General features: G+C 46.4%; 1 protein-coding gene across 1 annotated transcript in view; it reads left to right on the forward strand.

The window, feature by feature from the left end:
• Positions 1-1352: 1352 nt before the first annotated feature.
• The window catches only part of LOC106593647 (synaptotagmin-C), a 59250-nt gene continuing 48277 nt past the window's right edge, over positions 1353-12325 (forward strand). Inside the window, exon 1 of the mRNA XM_045720212.2 lies at positions 1353-1623. The gene's annotated coding sequence lies outside the window, so the exon portion shown is untranslated. The remainder of the gene's footprint in view (positions 1624-12325) is intronic.

Below are 12325 nucleotides of genomic sequence, written 5' to 3' on the forward strand. Positions count from 1 at the left end.
GTCTGTGGTCAGATGATCAGGAGGGAAGTAATGATGACTTATTATGACTGTCTGTGATCAGATGATCAGGAGGGAAGTAATGATGACTTATTATGACTGTCTGTGATCAGATGATCAGGAGGGAAGTAATGATGACTTATTATGACTGTCTGTGATCACTTGGAAGTATTAATTCCACACATATAATTATGGTAGAAATGTGAGAATTGCCCTGTTAATACTAGAATATTTACTGTACATAACATAGGATACAGTACAGCCAGTAAGATGCTATTACTCAGCTATTTTCAGCTATAGTGATCAAAGAGGGTTATCATTATCAGTGTTAGTCAAGCCAAAGTCTCTTGTCCCAAAAACAACCATCCTCATTGAGGTGTATCTGCATAAAGTCATACAGCATCATATCTGATGTCAGCCCAAGAAGTTGGCATGTTCCTTCCGTCCATCAGCCATGGCTCCTGGCTGAGTATTCTGATTATTTGACCTAAAAAACATTATGTCCCTTGATAGCTTGCAATGCTGAGATGTGCTTAAAATCCGTATTTCGACTGTAGGCTGGGAATCCTAGAGGAAAACAGACCTTATATAGCCTGGCCTACACTATATTTCAACTGCCTGTATCAATAATGTGTAGATACATTTATTTGAGACAGCAGGCATTGCCATCTAGGCAGCTTCTACGGGCCTAGTCCAGCCAAAGGACAAGGCAGTTGTGATTTTCTACAGTAAACACATTTTCAACCGTAAATGAAATCAAAAGGAAAGGGTAATCATAAATACAATGCAGCCTACAGTTAACACGGTAGGTAGTAACCCCATAATAAGCCTACCGTGAATAACTTGCAGATTGAGAGAGATGACTTGACTTACTACATAACTTGAAATGGCCGGTAGCCTACGTAATGATGCGTAGTCACTCACAGCCTCAAATTATGCGATGTCTAAACTCATTCTAGTAAGATCTCGTGGGCTGCCCACGGGTTGACAAAGATTAGCAACGCCACATATAGGCTACAATCGAATGCTTCCCACTACAGTTGCCAACATTGCTATAGTTTTCAATTATTTTGGTGTTGGGTGTTGTGTTACGTCGTTAGATAGGCCTACAGTACACACATGAAGGGAAATTATATTATCACGAAACCATGATTTGATCCTAACGTGGTGCTGCGCGCTATCACTCGCCCGGACACCATGGCACATACGCCGTGTCCCTTTGGCGGTGGGCCGAGCCACAGTGGTCTGTCCCCATCGCACCACGCGTCTCCTCGCCTCCAGCAACACCCCCTCTCCTCCTCACACACTGCCTCTACCTTCCCCTCCCATCCCTGGGCTCTGCTCGGCTCTCTCTCCCCTCTCTACCACACATATACATCAGTATGTCTTTAGCACGGGTAGCGCGATACAGTCAGCGAGCGGAGAAGGAGCCTGTTTAGTATTCCGAGCACAGGGGAAAGAGAGGGAGGGAGGGGAGAGTGAAATAGAAAGAACAAACGAGGGTGAGAAGACAGAAAACACATTCCAAGACAAGAAAATAGGAAAGAATGAGAGGGGAGCGGAGAGATACCATATTGTTCATTTCTCCCTCTCAGTCTACCCCTCCGCCGTATCCTTCCATCCCAGGTGCAGTATTTGAGCCCATTTTCCTGTCTTGGGGTAGAGGGCGGGATGTTGATTTTTAACGCGTCACATCTGAAAAAATAGGCTGGTGTTTGGATGAAAAGGACAGGTAGGAGAGAGAGCAGTCTCAGATACAACATAGAGGTATGATGATATTTCATTGTTGTCATGTTAATACACGCCTATGTGTCGTTATATAGGTTAGGCTACTCACCATAATATCCTGTGTGATCTTGTGTCATGTATGTGTTATAGTCTATACTATAGCTATGTGCCACCTAAGTGACTGTATGACTGTCCGGTTCAAAGATACATTGTATGCATATTTTGTGCAGTGATGTGCGAATGTAATCTATTCTAATTTAATGTATAGCCCATTGCTTCGAGCGTTATGGCATGCATATAGTAGCCTATGTAGCCTACTCTGTAGGTTATCTCACGCGTAAGTGTGCAGTGTGCACAGCATGTATGTGGGTTTATATGTCTGTCGGGATGTAAGCCATTGCTCTCAGATAAATCCAACTTTTGAATGCATGTATAGGTGTATAGGGCGAACACACACACACACACACACACACACACACACACACACACACACACACAGTATGAGTAAGACAGGGGAAACATGTAGGAGCTGAAATGATTGTTATTCCCCTCCACCCACTCCCCCCCCCCCCCCCCATCAAAGGCACGGTGGCTCTGGCTTTATGAGATAGACTTCCATAATTATGCAAATATGAATACGCTCATATGTAACCAAAGTCACAAGGATAGTCTGATGGCTCACTGACTTTGACGTAAATGTAAGTGAAGTATGAAGTGAGGGCTATCCACATGCTCTGTGTGGGTGATGATAATGTTGCCCATCTGAGTATTCGACCGGTGAGCTGCTCTGCATATATGGATGTGCAGCTTCTTCCACCGGCTCTAGTCTGCACAGGGAGAGAGCGGAACCAGTATCCCAGGGTTCCTCACTGGCCTCTCGCTCAGCTTGGTGCTCGCGCTGCGTTTCCTGTGTGATGTTATAGAGAATTTAGACACTCGCGGGAGCAGGCCTGGAGCAGCAGAGAGCCCTGCATGCAGCATAGCAGACTTCAGGTGTGTGTGTGTGTGTGTGTGTGTGTGTGTGTGTGTGTGTGTGTGTGTGTGTGTGTGTGTGTGTGTGTGTGTGTGTGTGTGTGTGTGTGTGTGTGTGTGTGTGTGTGTATTTATGTGATGATGTATGGACATAAACAGAATATTGAAACCTCCAACGTCAGATAGTTGTACTAAAAGCTTGCCTATGGGCTGTTACAGGCCAGCCTGGAGTAACCTAAAGGCTGAGTCGCAAGCAGCAAAGCTATTACCTTTAGTCAATAGACATTAATACAAGGTCTTCAATCTTGGCCTTGTATTTCTAGTGCCATCTCACAGCCAAACACGGGAGGCAGTCCTCTTCGGTAGCGGTAAAGGTATTTGGTAGTATCTATTTACCCTAGTGCATCAGTTTGACACAGTTGGATGAGCAGAGAGCACAGATGATATTGGCCCAGGCAGACATGACGCTGTGATGCACTGGCCTCGCTAGGTAGGAAGTGATGCAAAGGTCCATGCCAGTGCTAGTGAGCAAAGGTCATGACCTCTGTGTGAGTCACGGAGGGCCCTGCATCCAGTGACTTCATGTCTTAAAGGATGAGTCTAGAGGTCGGAAGTGATAGTGCGCTTATAACACAAGTCCATGGAATATAGTAGAACAGACAGCACAGAACTGAGGAGAGGATGGTAGAGTAGAGGAGGGGATGGTAGAGTAGAGTAGAGGATGGTAGAGGATGGTAGAGTAGAGTAGAGGATGGTAGAGTAGAGGAGAGCATGGTAGAGTAGAGTAGAGGATGGTAGAGTAGAGTAGAGGATGGTAGAGTAGAGTAGAGGATGGTAGAGTAGAGTAGAGGATGGTAGACTAGAGGAGAGGATGGTAGAGTAGAGGATGGTAGACTAGAGGAGAGGATGGTAGAGTAGAGGATGGTAGAGTAGAGCAGAGGATGGTAGAGTAGAGGATGGTAGAGTAGAGGATGGTAGAGTAGAGTAGAGGATGGTAGAGTAGAGGATGGTAGAGTAGAGGATGGTAGAGTAGAGCAGAGGATGGTAGAGTAGAGGATGGTAGAGTAGAGGATGGTAGACTAGAGTAGAGGATGGTAGAGTAGAGTAGAGGATGGTAGAGTAGAGGATGGTAGACTAGAGTAGAGGATGGTAGAGTAGAGTAGAGGATGGTAGAGTAGAGGATGGTAGAGTAGAGGAGAGGATGGTAGAGTAGAGCAGAGGATGGTAGAGTAGAGGAGAGGATGGTAGAGTAGAGTAGAGGATGGTAGAGTAGAGTAGAGGATGGTAGAGTAGAGTAGAGGATGGTAAAGTAGAGGACAGGATGGTAAAGTAGAGGATGGTAGAGTAGAGGAGGGGATGGTAGAGTAGAGTAGAGGATGGTAGAGGATGGTAGAGTAGAGGAGGGGATGGTAGAGTAGAGGAGAGGATGGTAGAGTAGAGTAGAGGATGGTAGAGTAGAGGAGGGGATGGTAGAGTAGAGGATGGTAGAGGATGGGAGAGTAGAGGATGGTAGAGTAGAGGATGGTAGAGTAGAGGATGGTAGAGTAGAGTAGAGGATGGTAGAGTAGAGGAGAGGATGGTAGAGTAGAGTAGAGGATGGTAGAGTAGAGGAGGGGATGGTAGAGTAGAGGATGGTAGAGGATGGTAGAGTAGAGTAGAGGATGGTAGAGAAGAGTAGAGGATGGTAGAGTAGAGGAGGGGATGGTAGAGTAGAGGATGGTAGAGGATGGTAGAGTAGAGGAGAGGATGGTAGAGTAGAGGATGGTAGAGTAGAGTAGAGGATGGTAGAGTAGAGTAGAGGATGATAGAGTAGAGTAGAGGATGGTAGAGTAGAGAAGAGGATGGCAGAGTAGAGTAGAGGATGGTAGAGTAGAGGATGGTAGAGTAGAGTAGAGGATGGTAGAGGATGGTAGAGTAGAGGAGGGGATGGTAGAGTAGAGTAGAGGATGGTAGAGTAGAGTAGAGGAGGGGATGGTAGAGGAGAGGATGGTAGAGTAGAGGAGGGGATGGTAGAGTAGAGTAGAGGATGGTAGAGTAGAGGAGAGGATGGTAGAGTAGATGAGAGGATGGTAGAGTAGAGTAGAGGAGGGGATGGTAGAGTAGAGTAGAGGATGGTAGAGGATGGTGGAGTAGAGGAGGGGATGGTAGAGTAGAGGAGAGGATGGTAGAGTAGAGTAGAGGAGGGGGATGGTAGAGTAGAGGATGGTAGAGAAGATGGTAGAGTAGAGGAGGGGATGGTAAAGGATGGGTAGAGTAGAGGAGGGGATGGTAGAGTAGAGCATGGTAGAGTAGAGTACAGTAGAGGATGGGAGAGTAGAGGAGAGGATGGTAGAGTAGAGGAGGGGATGGTAGAGTAGAGGATGGTAGAGTAGAGGATGGTAGAGGATGGTAGAGGAGAGGATGGTAGAGTAGAGTAGAGGATGGTAGAGTAGAGTAGAGGATGGTAGAGTAGAGGAGGGGATGGTAGAGTAGAGTAGAGGATGGTAGAGGATGGTAGAGTAGAGGAGAGGATGGTAGAGTAGAGTAGAGGATGGTAGAGTAGAGTAGAGGATGGTAGAGTAGAGGATGGTAGAGTAGAGGAGAGGATGGTAGAGTAGAGGATGGTAGAGTAGAGTAGAGGATGGTAGAGTAGAGGATGGTAGAGTAGAGTAGAGGATGGTAGAGTAGAGGATGGTAGAGTAGAGGATGGTAGAGTAGAGTACAGGAGAGAATGGTAGAGTAGAGTAGAGGATGGTAGAGTAGAGGATGGTAGAGTAGAGTAGAGGATGGTAGAGTAGAAGTAGAGGATGGTAGAGTAGAGGAGAGTATGGTAGAGTAGAGGATGGTAGAGTAGAGTAGAGGATGGTAGAGTAGAGGAGAGGATGGTAGAGTGAGAGAGTAGAGTAGAGGAGAGGAAGGTAGAGTAGAGTAGAGGAGAGGATGGTAGAGTAGAGTAGAGGATGGTAGAGTAGAGGATGGTAGAGTAGAGTAGAGGATGGTAGAGTAGAGGATGGTAGAGTAGAGTAGAGGATGGTAGAGTAGAGTAGAGGATGGTAGAGTAGAGTAGAGTAGAGGATGGTAGAGTAGAGTAGAGGATGGTAGAGTAGAGTAGAGTAGAGGATGGTAGAGTAGAGTAGAGCATGGTAGAGTAGAGTAGAGTAGAGGATGGTAGAGTAGAGGATGGTAGAGTAGAGTAGAGGATGGTAGAGTAGAGGATGGTAGAGTAGAGGAGAGGATGGTAGAGTAGAGGATGATAGAGTAGAGGAGAAGATGGTAGAGTAGAGTAGAGTAGAGGATGGTAGAGTAGAGGAGATGATAGTAGAGTAGAGGAGAGGATGGTAGCGTAGAGTAGAGGATGGTAGAGTAGAGGATGGTAGAGTAGAGGAGAGGATGGTAGAGTAGAGTAGAGGATGGTAGAGTAGAGGAGAGGATGGTAGAGTAGAGTAGAGGATGGTAGAGAAGAGGAGAGGAGAGGATGTAGAGTAGAGGATGGTAGAGTAGAGGAGAGGATGGTAGAGTAGAGTAGAGGATGGTAGACTAGAGGAGAGGATGGTAGAGTAGAGTAGAGGATGGTAGAGTAGAGTAGAGGATGGTAGAATAGAGTAGAGGATGGTAGAGTAGAGGAGAGGATGGTAGAGTAGAGGATGGTAGAGTAGAGGAGAGGATGGTAGAGTAGAGTAGAGGATGGTAGAGTAGAGTAGAGGATGGTAGAGTAGAGTAGAGGGTGGTAGAGTAGAGGAGAGGATGGTAGAGTAGAGGATGGTAGAGTAGAGGATGGTAGAGTAGAGGAGAGGATGGTAGAGTAGAGTAGAGGATAGTAGAGTAGAGGAGAGGATGGTAGAGTAGAGGAGAGGATGGTAGAGTAGAGTAGAGGATGGTAGAGTAGAGGAGAGGATGGTAGAGTAGAGGAGAGGATGGTAGAGTAGAGTAGAGGATGGTAGAGTAGAGGAGATGATGGTAGAGTAGAGGATGGTAGAGTAGAGTAGAGGAGAGGATGGTAGAGTAGAGGATGGTAGAGTAGAGGAGATGATGGTAGAGTAGAGGATGGTAGAGTAGAGGAGATGATGGTAGAGTAGAGGATGGTAGAGTAGAGTAGAGGATGGTAGAGTAGAGTAGAGGATGGTAGAGTAGAGGATGGTAGAGTAGAGTAGAGGAGAGGATGGTAGAGTAGAGGATGGTAGAGTAGAGGAGATGATGGTAGAGTAGAGTAGAGGAGGGGATGGTAGAGGAGAGGATGGTAGAGTAGAGGAGGGGATGGTAGAGTAGAGTAGAGGATGGTAGAGTAGAGGAGAGGATGGTAGAGTAGATGAGAGGATGGTAGAGTAGAGTAGAGGAGGGGATGGTAGAGTAGAGTAGAGGATGGTAGAGGATGGTGGAGTAGAGGAGGGGATGGTAGAGTAGAGGAGAGGATGGTAGAGTAGAGTAGAGGAGGGGATGGTAGAGTAGAGGATGGTAGAAGATGGTAGAGTAGAGGAGGGGATGGTAAAGGATGGTAGAGTAGAGGAGGGGATGGTAGAGTAGAGCATGGTAGAGTAGAGTACAGTAGAGGATGGGAGAGTAGAGGAGAGGATGGTAGAGTAGAGGAGGGGATGGTAGAGTAGAGGATGGTAGAGTAGAGGATGGTAGAGGATGGTAGAGGAGAGGATGGTAGAGTAGAGTAGAGGATGTTAGAGTAGAGTAGAGGATGGTAGAGTAGAGGAGGGGATTGTAGAGTAGAGTAGAGGATGGTAGAGGATGGTAGAGTAGAGTAGAGGATGGTAGAGTAGAGTAGAGGATGGTAGAGTAGAGGATGGTAGAGTAGAGGAGAGGATGGTAGAGTAGAGGATGGTAGAGTAGAGTAGAGGATGGTAGAGTAGAGGATGGTAGAGTAGAGTAGAGGATGGTAGAGTAGAGGATGGTAGAGTAGAGGATGGTAGAGTAGAGTACAGGAGAGAATGGTAGAGTAGAGTAGAGGATGGTAGAGTAGAGGATGGTAGAGTAGAGTAGAGGATGGTAGAGTAGAAGTAGAGGATGGTAGAGTAGAGGAGAGTATGGTAGAGTAGAGGATGGTAGAGTAGAGTAGAGGATGGTAGAGTAGAGGAGAGGATGGTAGAGTAGAGTAGAGTAGAGTAGAGGAGAGGAAGGTAGAGTAGAGTAGAGGAGAGGATGGTAGAGTAGAGTAGAGGAGTAGAGGAGGTGTAGAGTAGAGGAGAGGATGGTAGAGTAGAGTAGAGGATGGTAGAGTAGAGTAGAGTAGAGGATGGTAGAGTAGAGTAGAGGATGGTAGAGTAGAGTAGAGTAGAGGATGGTAGAGTAGAGTAGAGCATGGTAGAGTAGAGTAGAGTAGAGGATGGTAGAGTAGAGGATGGTAGAGTAGAGTAGAGGAGAGGATGGTAGAGTAGAGTAGAGGATGGTAGAGTAGAGGATGGTAGAGTAGAGGAGAGGATGGTAGAGTAGAGTAGAGGATGGTAGAGTAGAGGAGAGGATGGTAGAGTAGAGTAGAGGATGGTAGAGAAGAGGAGAGGAGAGGATGAAGAGTAGAGGATGGTAGAGTAGAGTAGAGGATGGTAGAGTAGAGGAGAGGATGGTAGAGTAGAGTAGAGGATGGTAGAGTAGAGTAGAGGATGGTAGAATAGAGTAGAGGATGGTAGAGTAGAGGAGAGGATGGTAGAGTAGAGGATGGTAGAGTAGAGGAGAGGATGGTAGAGTAGAGTAGAGGATGGTAGAGTAGAGTAGAGGATGGTAGAGTAGAGTAGAGGATGGTAGAGTAGAGGAGAGGATGGTAGAGTAGAGGATGTTAGAGTAGAGGATGGTAGAGTAGAGGAGAGGATGGTAGAGTAGAGTAGAGGATAGTAGAGTAGAGGAGAGGATGGTAGAGTAGAGGAGAGGATGGTAGAGTAGAGTAGAGGATGGTAGAGTAGAGGAGAGGATGGTAGAGTAGAGGAGAGGATGGTAGAGTAGAGTAGAGGATGGTAGAGTAGAGGAGATGATGGTAGAGTAGAGGATGGTAGAGTAGAGGAGAGGAGAGGATGGTAGAGTAGAGGATGGTAGAGTAGAGGAGATGATGGTAGAGTAGAGGATGGTAGAGTAGAGGAGAGGATGGTAGAGTAGAGTAGAGGATGGTAGAGTAGAGGATGGTAGAGTAGAGTAGAGGAGAGGATGGTAGAGTAGAGGATGGTAGAGTAGAGGAGATGATGGTAGAGTAGAGGATGGTAGAGTAAAGTAGAGGATGGTAGAGTAGAGTAGAGGATGGTAGAGTAGAGGATGGTAGAGTAGAGTAGAGGAGAGGATGGTAGAGTAGAGGATGGTAGAGTAGAGTAGAGGATGGTAGAGTAGAGGATGGTAGAGTAGAGTAGAGGAGAGGATGGTAGAGTAGAGGATGGTAGAGTAGAGGAGATGATGGTAGAGTAGAGGATGGTAGAGTAGAGTAGAGGAGATGATGGTAGAGGAGAGGATGGTAGAGTAGAGGAGATGATGGTAGAGTAGAGGATGGTAGAGTAAAGTAGAGTATGGTAGAGTAGAGTAGAGGATGGTAGAGTAGCGGATGGTAGAGTAGAGTAGAGGAGAGGATGGTAGAGTAGAGGATGGTAGAGTAGAGGAGTTGATGGTAGAGTAGAGGATGGTAGAGTAGAGTAGAGGATGGTAGAGTAGAGTAGAGGATGGTAGAGTAGAGGAGAGGATGGTAGAGTAGAGTAGAGGATGGTAGAGTACAGGATGGTAGAGTAGAGTAGAGGAGAGGATGGTAGAGTAGAGGATGGTAGAGTAGAGGAGATGATGGTAGAGTAGAGGATGGTAGAGTAAAGTAGAGGATGGTAGAGTAGAGTAGAGGATGGTAGAGTAGAGGATGGTAGAGTAGAGTAGAGGAGAGGATGGTAGAGTAGAGGATGGTAGAGTAGAGGAGATGATGGTAGAGTAGAGGATGGTAGAGTAGAGTAGAGGAGATGATGGTAGAGGAGAGGATGGTAGAGTAGAGGAGATGATGGTAGAGTAGAGGATGGTAGAGTAAAGTAGAGGATGGTAGAGTAGAGTAGAGGATGGTAGAGTAGCGGATGGTAGAGTAGAGTAGAGGAGAGGATGGTAGAGTAGAGGATGGTAGAATAGAGGAGATGATGGTAGAGTAGAGGATGGTAGAGTAGAGTATAGGATGGTAGAGTAGAGTAGCGGATGGTAGAGTATAGGAGAGAAAGGTAGAGTATAGTAGAGGATGGTAGATTAGAGGAGATGATGCAGAGTAGAGGATGGTAGAGTAGCGGATGGTAGTGTCGAGGAGAGGATGGTAGAGTAGAGTAGAGGATGTAGAGTAGAGTAGAGGATGGTAGAGTAGAGTAGAGGATGGTAGAGTAGAGTAGAGGATGGTAGAGTAGAGTAGAGTAGTGGATGGTAGAGTAGAGGATGGTAGAGTAGAGTAGAAGATGGTAGAGTAGAGTAGAGGATGGTAGAGTAGAGTAGAGGATGGTAGAGTAGAGTAGAGGATGGTAGAGTAGAGTAGAGGATGGTAGAGTAGAGTAGAGGATGGTAGAGTAGAGGAGAGGATGGTAGAGTAGAGTAGAGGATGGTAGAGTAGAGTAGAGGATGGTAGAGTAGAGTAGAGGATGGTAGAGTAGAGGAGAGGATGGTAGAGTAGGAGGATGGTAGAGTAGAGTAGAGGATGGTAGAGTAGAGGATGGTAGAGTAGAGTAGAGGATGGTAGAGTAGAGTAGAGGAGAGGATGGTAGAGTAGAGGATGGTAGAGTAGAGGAGATGATGGTAGAGTAGAGGATGGTAGAGTAGAGTAGAGGATGGTAGAGTAGAGTAGAGGATGGTAGAGTAGAGGAGAGGATGGTAGAGTAGAGTAGAGGATGGTAGAGTAGAGGATGGTAGAGTAGAGGAGATGATGGTAGAGTAGAGGATGGTAGAGTAAAGTAGAGGATGGTAGAGTAGAGTAGAGGATGGTAGAGTAGAGGATGGTAGAGTAGAGTAGAGGAGAGGATGGTAGAGTAGAGGATGGTAGAGTAGAGGAGATGATGGTAGAGTAGAGGATGGTAGAGTAGAGTAGAGGAGATGATGGTAGAGGAGAGGATGGTAGAGTAGAGGAGATGATGGTAGAGTAGAGGATGGTAGAGTAAAGTAGAGGATGGTAGAGTAGAGTAGAGGATGGTAGAGTAGAGGATGGTAGAGTAGAGTAGAGGAGAGGATGGTAGAGTAGAGGATGGTAGAGTAGAGGAGAGGATGGTAGAGTAGAGGATGGTAGAGTAGAGTAGAGGATGGTAGAGTAGAGTAGAGGATGGTAGAGTAGAGGAGAGGATGGTAGAGTAGAGTAGAGGATGGTAGAGTAGAGGAGAGGATGTAGAGTAGAGGATGGTAGAGTAGAGGATGGTAGAGTAGAGGAGAGGATGGTAGAGTAGAGTAGAGGATGGTAGAGTAGAGTAGAGGATGGTAGAGTAGAGTAGAGGATGGTAGAGTAGAGTAGAGGATGGTAGAGTAGAGTAGAGTAGTGGATGGTAGAGTAGAGGATGGTAGAGTAGAGTAGAGGATGGTAGAGTAGAGTAGAGGATGGTAGAGTAGAGTAGAGGATGGTAGAGTAGAGGAGAGGATGGTAGAGTAGAGTAGAGGATGGTAGAGTAGAGTAGAGGATGGTAGAGTAGAGGAGAGGATGGTAGAGTAGAGTAGAGGATGGTAGAGTAGAGGAGAGGATGTAGAGTAGAGGATGTTAGAGTAGAGGATGGTAGAGTAGAGGAGAGGATGGTAGAGTAGAGTAGAGGATGGTAGAGTAGAGTAGAGGATGGTAGAGTAGAGGATGGTAGAGTAGAGTAGAGGATGGTAGAGTAGAGTAGAGGAGAGGATGGTAGAGTAGAGGATGGTAGAGTAGAGGATAGTAGAGGATGGTAGAGTAGAGGATGGTAGAGTAGAGTAGAGGATGGTAGAGTAGAGTAGAGGATGGTAGAGTAGAGTAGAGGATGGTAGAGTAGAGGAAATGATGGTAGAGTAGAGGATGGTAGAGTAGAGGATGGTAGAGTAGAGGATGGTAGAGTAGAGTAGAGGATGGTAGAGTAGAGGAGGGTAGAGTAGAGTAGAGGAGGGGATGGTAGAGTAGAGGATGGTAGAGTAGAGTAGAGGATGGTAGAGTAGAGTAGAGGATGGTAGAGGAGAGTATAGTAGAGGAGGGGATGGTAGAGTAGAGTAGAGGATGGTAGAGTAGAGTATGGTAGAGTAGAGTAGAGGATGGTAGAGTAGAGTAGAGGATGGTAGAGTAGAGTAGAGGATGGTAGAGTAGAGTAGAGATTGGTAGAGTAGAGGAGAGGATGGTAGAGTAGAGGATGGTAGAGTAGAGGAGAGGATGGTAGAGTAGAGGATGATAGAGTAGAGGAGAGGATGGTAGAGTAGAGGATGGTAGAGTAGAGGATGGTAGAGTAGAGGAGAGGATGTTAGAGTAGGGGAGAGGATGGAGAGTAGAGGACGGTAGAGTAGAGGAGAGGATGGTAGAGTAGAGGATGGTAGAGTAGAGGAGAGGATGGTAGAGTAGAGGAGAGGATGTAGAGTAGAGGAGAGGATGGTAGAGTAGAGTAGAGTATGGTAGAGTAGATGAGAGGATGTAGAGTAGAGGAGATGATAGTAGAGTAGAGGACAGGATGGTAGAGTAGAGTAGAGGATGGTAGAGTAGAGGAGAGGATGGTAGAGTAGAGTAGAGGAT

This window comes from Salmo salar, chromosome 06, assembly GCF_965601325.2.
Source record: "Salmo salar chromosome 06, fSalSal1, whole genome shotgun sequence".
Lineage (NCBI taxonomy): Eukaryota > Metazoa > Chordata > Actinopteri > Salmoniformes > Salmonidae > Salmo > Salmo salar.